The sequence below is a fragment of the Cupressus sempervirens genome, chromosome 8 (assembly GCF_028749045.1).
Source record: "Cupressus sempervirens isolate cs-2001-9-10 chromosome 8, ASM2874904v1, whole genome shotgun sequence".
NCBI classification, from domain to species: Eukaryota; Viridiplantae; Streptophyta; class Pinopsida; order Cupressales; family Cupressaceae; genus Cupressus; species Cupressus sempervirens.
The window spans coordinates 651,102,715-651,109,713 of NC_143125.1; positions in this window are offsets into that span (position 1 = coordinate 651,102,715).

The following is a 6,999-nucleotide window of genomic DNA, read 5'->3' on the forward strand; positions in this document are numbered from 1 at the left end:
CCTCATCCTTAGATTTTCATATTGTAAATAAAAACCACTAACCTATCATGATAAATGTACTATCACACTAAACTCTTGTACATTGATCCTTGTAACTATCTTGGTTAGTTTTTTGTATATTCCAGATCTAGTCTTTAGTTTAGTCCTATTGTATCCCTCTTGGTTTTTCATGTTAGTTTACCTTTGGTCACAACTCACAATTTTCTTAACAATGTCCTTTTTTAGAATCATTTATCAAGATTCCTTGTCATCAAAGAGTTATCCTAAAAAAGGTTATGTATTCCAAGATTTTTTGTATTTTCAAATACTACCAATAAGTCCTTGCAGGATGCATCCTTCCTCATGTCTGATCTTTGTTTGTTAGTATCCAGTCCTAGTGATCTCTTTGGAAAAAGGTTACCTTTTTTTATAGGTTTAATCTTTCTTTCAATTTCTTTTTATTTTGGAGAATTTCATAAAGTTGGTTCTTACAGGTATCTTTTCCAAGCAATTTGGTTGTTCCCACCTCAAAGTCACCATGATCCTTTATACCATGGTATGCTATAAATAGGGCAATTTGAGAGCAAGGTCTTCATCATGTCTTTTCCCTTTTTCTTTTCTTCTTGTGAGTTGGTCAGATGTAACCCCTACACATTCCAAACATATGAACACTAATGGTTACATGGTGCATTTGGGAAATATCATTTTCTTGTGGATTACCTAGTGTCATTTCCACTATAGTTCCTCTAGAATTAATGGGTGACACTCGACAATATTTGCATGTTTGTTTCAAGTTAGTCCTATGTAATACTAGTGACAAGGCCTCAATATTCTTTGTAACCTTAGCATATCCCCAGTATTCCTATATCAAACTAAGAAATCAAAACTACATAGTGGTCCTTCTTTTGAAGCACCCTACCCTCAAGCTTCAAGCAAAATTTCATCCCCCCGATTACCTTTACTTTATGCAAGAGATCTATCCCAATTTCACCTTACAAAATCAATCCTACCAATCATACAAGATCTTATCTTACCTTAACAACATTCTTACTAATTGTACAAATCTTATATTGTCTTACTCATCAGTCCTATGAATCCTACAAATCATATATATATATAAAGATCTTATCTTACCTTAACATCATTCCTACCAATCATACAGATCCTATATTATCTTACTCATTAGTCCTAAAAATATTACAAATAATATATTATCATATATATATATATATATATCCATCCTACCAAACTTATGGCTCCTACCACTAAAAATCCAAAGTTCTTGTTTTTCCTACCCCCCATTCCACCCAACTGCAAAAGACCAATTTCAAATGTCACCTCCTCCTCCCTACCCTATTCCTTCACCTAGCAAACTCCTCGTTGATCCCCTAAAACTACTTATGTTCAAAAGTTATGTAAATAATTTTCTTCCCCACCATGGGAGGTTATGACTGATCAGTGATATGCTACATCTCCATCCTACCCATTCTCCCTACTCCCCCATCCATGTCCCTATACTTATCACTTAATTATCCTTTCATTTATGTTACACCCATTCATTTCATATTATTTTCATAATCTTCTTAGGTTTATTTTAGTTCTCATATGCATCTCATTATCTTCTTAGGTTTATTGTAGTTCTCATATGCATTTACATTATCTTCGTAGGTTTATTTTAGTTCTCATATGCATTTTCATTACCTTCTTAGGTTCTTTTTTATCATATGCATTTACATTACCTTCTTAGGTTCCTTTTTTAGTTATCATATGCGTTTGCATTACCTTCTTAGGTTCTTTTTTTAAGGTATCATTTTCATTTTCATTATCTTCTTAAGTTCTTTTTTTAGTTATCATTTTCCTTTAATTATATTCTTAGCTTCATTTTAATTATCATTTGCATTTTCATTATATTCTTAGGTTCTTTTTCTAGTTATCATATGCCTTTTCATTATCTTCTTAGCTTCATTTTAGTTCTCATTTACATTACATTATCATCTTAGGTTCATTTTAGTTATTATTTGTGTTGTATTACCCTCTTAGGTTCATTTTAGTTATCATATGCATTTCATTATCTTCTTAGGTTCATTTTAGTTATATCAATTTCATTTTCATTATCTTAGGTTTTTTTGGGTTATCATTTACATTTTCATTATCTTCTTAGCTTCATTTTCATTCTCATGTGCATTCTCATTATCTTCTTAGGTTTATTTTGTTATCACTTGCATCCTCATCATCTTCTTATGTTCATTTTAGTTGTGATTTAAGAATTAATCCCTAGGCACATCTCATAACTGCATGCATTGCTAAATATAAAACCAACATCATTACATCCATATGTAGCTAAAGCATCACATCCTACATCACACATGTCAATAACATCATGCATATCATCCATCTCATATAAAGCATCACATCATGCATCACACAAATTAGGACCATCATGCATATCATTCATCTCATATAAAGCACCACATCCTACATCACAAATGTCAGTAAGATTATGCATATCATCCATAAACATATCTTGCATCTTGCATCACACATGTTAGTCCACCTCATAAATACATCCTATGCATCTCCTAAAAATATACAATGCAAAAATCACATAGGAACAATACTAATAGCACACATCTCCCACCCCAAAGATTTCTCATCATGTTTCTCATATCTTATAATGAATAAAGAATACATCACCCACCCTTAAAGAATACAAAAAGGGTCCATCCTAGTCCACATCTACTACCAATAGAAAGTCCATATGGTACATGTATCAATAGAAGTACACATGAGTGTGTGCTCACAAAATGCATGTTTGCACAAACTCATACCTTGTAATCAAATTGCAACATATCACTACTCATCTATATCCTCATCCATTGACTCTTCTCTGTGAGACTCATATGGGCCCCTCCCTAGATCCTACACTACTACTTCTAGTGGTGGTTGCCTCATCCTCCACTCATCCCCTCATCCCCCTTATACCAGAGCTCTCCCCCTCATCTCTCATCCTCATTTTCCCTCTCTCATACCTTTAGCTCTACCCCAATATATGGCTTTTCCCTATCCTCTATGTCCCACCTATCCTTTGGGATCCCCCTGTACTCCATCCACTCTCTCCATCACTCTGCATCCCTATATGTGTGTTGACTATTCCTAATTGTATCAGATGCTTGTAATGCTCTATCTAACTAGCGGACACAACTGCATGGTATCTTCCTTGTAAAGTTTTTCCCTCTCCCACTGATCCTCCACTTCCCCTCTCAACTGTCTTAGCTCCTCCAACTCTTCCTCCACCACTATCTATGCCTTGAGAGTTTCCACCTCTACCACCATCCTATCGCTCTCTACATTTAATTTTTCCACTCTCTTTTGGAGCCTATCTCTCTCTACCTTCACTACCTCTAGCCCCCCCTCAAAGGATCCAACATCGAGCCATAGTCCCCCAACTCAATCTTTTCTCTGTCTAATTGTCCATGGGTATCATTTCTCTCCCTCCATAACTGGTCTCTCTCATCCCTAAGATGGTCCCTCTCCTATTGTGTGTCCCAAAGAACTTGGTTTGTAGCCTCATGTGCTTGTTGATGAGACCAAAATTTGCCTTTATTTCATAATAGTTTTAAGATACTTTGTTGATACTCTATTTTATCTTTATCAAAACATTTGTGGACCTATGTTTACTGAACCTGTGATAAACCTATGGTTAGAAACTATGCCACCTTTATGGTAGTATTATATATAGTATGCAGTATTTCATATAGTTATCAAAATGTGCATTCTTATATTTGAATTTAATTTGATAAATGTTTACTTGCAAACATGTCTTTGTATTGAAACTAACCTATTAATGAAGATTGGAAGATGATTTGAGGAATTCAAAAGTTGAGCACCAACAGTATTCAAGTAGAGGAGAATACTAAGGAGTAGCCATGATGGAGGGAAGTTGCAGTGATTCCAAAAGACACAACACTGAGTAAGGAGGAGCTATGAAGACTTATTCCCTTCTTTCCATTTATTCTATGGCAAGTGGATGTTCAGACTTTATTATTCCTAACTCAAGCTATTATTCCTTCTTCCCAGCTTTAGTTGTTATCTTCCTATTTTCTCTCTTGCGGATTTAAAGCTAGGGTATTTACTTTTCTATTATGGAATAAGTGTTGATTTCCTATATATATAGGAATTGACCTAAGTGTGTTATTTTTTTAGCTAGATAGAAGAAATAGTTTATGATAACAGACTGTTGACTTTTACAGTTGTGTTTTTCTAGTTTTGTGTTATGTAATGAATTTTTGAAATCTAATGAAATAGTTTTTGGCTTCTATCTTGTGTTAGTAGTTTAGTGAAGCTCACCAAGGTGGCCCACTTAGAAGGTGGATTAGATTAGGATAGAATAGATTTATTTCCAAGCATTCTTAGTTTCATAATTAGAAGTTGTAAGTTCCTTCTTGTAGCATCACACTTTGTGAATGTTCCTACATCATATATGAGAACAATTATTGTGGGTGAACCGAGTCAGAATATTTTTTTATCCTTTCATTGTATTTATAGTATTCATAGAGTTAAGTGTTTTAGTTTCTTGCAACAATAGTGTAAATTCTTTTCCTTTCATTTTAATTTCCTGCAACACAAGCTTAGTGACTCATTAAGAGACCTAGTGCACATACTGTGCCGACCATTTCAAGTATATGTCTCTAGGTTGACAAGATTAAAGGCACCTCATAGTAGGAAAAATAGTCCTTAGTTTGAATATATTATTCCTAAGCATGGCCTAGAGCATGACTGTGATACACCTATTATGAGGCAGACCATTTTTGGCACCATTTTCAAGGATGGTGTTAAGCTAGGAGAATTTTTTAGTCATAGTTCTTAGATAAAGTTTTTTTAGAAATCTCCAATTTGAAGTTTCTTTCACCAATGTGAAAAGTTTAATTGCATGCATCAAAGTGGAAGATGCTGAGATGAGTATGGTAGATTTCTTCCATGGGAGTCTATTACTTTGAATGAAGAAATTGAAGAAGAAGAAGTTGAGTTACATTTTGAAGATGCAAGCCCTATTTTTCCCACAACATCATCATCAAGAGCTAAACCCATAGATATAAGTAGTCTTCAACCTTCACTAAAATTTAGCTAGTTTTCTTGATAACATCGCTCTGAATCCATCAGTTGTTAATCCTCTAGTACCCAATATCCCTTTTCAACACCAACCTCATAATTTGATACCTCTAGTCATGGAACAACCTACTTTTCCATTTCCTCTTCCAAGTCTTGTAACTAATGCTAATCTTAAGAACATACCTCCCACTGCTCTTCCAAAGTTCTATGACCTTGCAATTGTAGACCCTGATACTTTCTTGTTTGAATTTGATATCCTTTGTCATAGTTTTGACTACAACACTGATGCTCATAAGCTTAAATTGTTTCTAGCAACCTTGAAAGAACCAACTCTATGATGGTTCATGGGTTTAGGAGCCAATGCAATAGGAAAATGGGATGAGATGCAAGCTCTATTTCTGGATAAATATAAAGAATATTGCAAAGAATCTAGTTCAAGAGGGTATGATATCTTTAGGATATCATAGAAGGAGGAAGAAACATTGGAAGATTATGTTTCATGTTTCTCATATACATTGCAGAAGAACCCTTAGCACACATTGTTTGAAGATTCACAAAAGCTAGTTTTTCTGAGAGGTGTGAATGATGACTGCTTAGAAGCATTGGACCTAATGGCTATTGGTGATGTATATCAGGCTTCCAGGGATGATCTCAAGAAGATCTGTTAAAACTATTTAAGGTCAACAATGAAGAAAGGCTGAGGACTTTGTTCTGCAGTCACTAAAGGAATCAGTCAAAGCATTTCAAAGCTTGAGATATGTAACCTATTGTTAGATTTCAAACAAGATATCATCAACAATGTTGCTACACATCTAGACACAATGACTGCAAAGAAGAAGCAAGTTGAAGTTCAGTTACAACTAGCATAATATTTCCCTCATTACTAGAAGAAAAACAAGGATTGCCAATGTAAACTGGTCGCAAGCATGGAGAACCAACATCTTCCTACTAAATACATCAAGATAGATGGAGATGATGAGCAAGTATTCTTTGTTGCTCAATGCCGACCATGGGCCAAACGTCAAGGTATGCCTTAGGATCCCTTGCAAAATTAAAATTCATATGGTAATCAATGGAAAAACTGTAATCCCCAAGGTCCTCCACAAAATCAACCCAATTTGAACAATGCTGGGCAAAACAACCCACAATAATCCCAATGGCCTCAGAATTCCCAACCATCTTGGCCTAACCAATAGAGTAACCAATGGTAGAACCAATAGAACTACTAGAAAAACTAGTAGAACCAATGGCAACCACCCCAAGGGAATTGGCAGTCTACAAAACAATGGAGGAGATCTTTGCAATGGCCTAACCAAAATATTGGTGCTCCACAATTACCACCTCCAGTTCAACAACCTGCTTTAATGCCATCACCTACAAATCCTAGACCTCAAAAGCAAACATAGTTACCAGCACAACCTTAGCCAAACTCAAATAGCCAACAACCACAAGAACCCATGTATAGTGCTGATGCTCAGTAGTATCCTACTTATACCTTGAATGTTGCTGATATACATATGAGATTTGGTACAACTTTATCAATGCCTAAACTACCTCTTATAATTGAAATACTAGACTCTCTTGCAACATCAGAACCCTTAGTTGCTGAAACTATTGACTCAGCCAATGTTACTATGTCAACCCTAGCTCAACCAGTAGTAGAACCTCCTTTTCCAAAAAAATTGATACAAAGGAAACATGAAAAAATAGAGGAATAACCTTTTAATAGTGTTGATTAGTTGAAAATATACATGTCCAACTACCCCTATTTCAAGCCATTAAGGATGTTCCAATTTATGGAAAAGCTATTAGAGAAGCCTGCTTGAAGAAGCCTGAAAGGAAGAAAAAGGACCCCACCACAGTCCATATTGTGGGACAATTGGCTGACATCATGCTAGGGAAATTAATTAC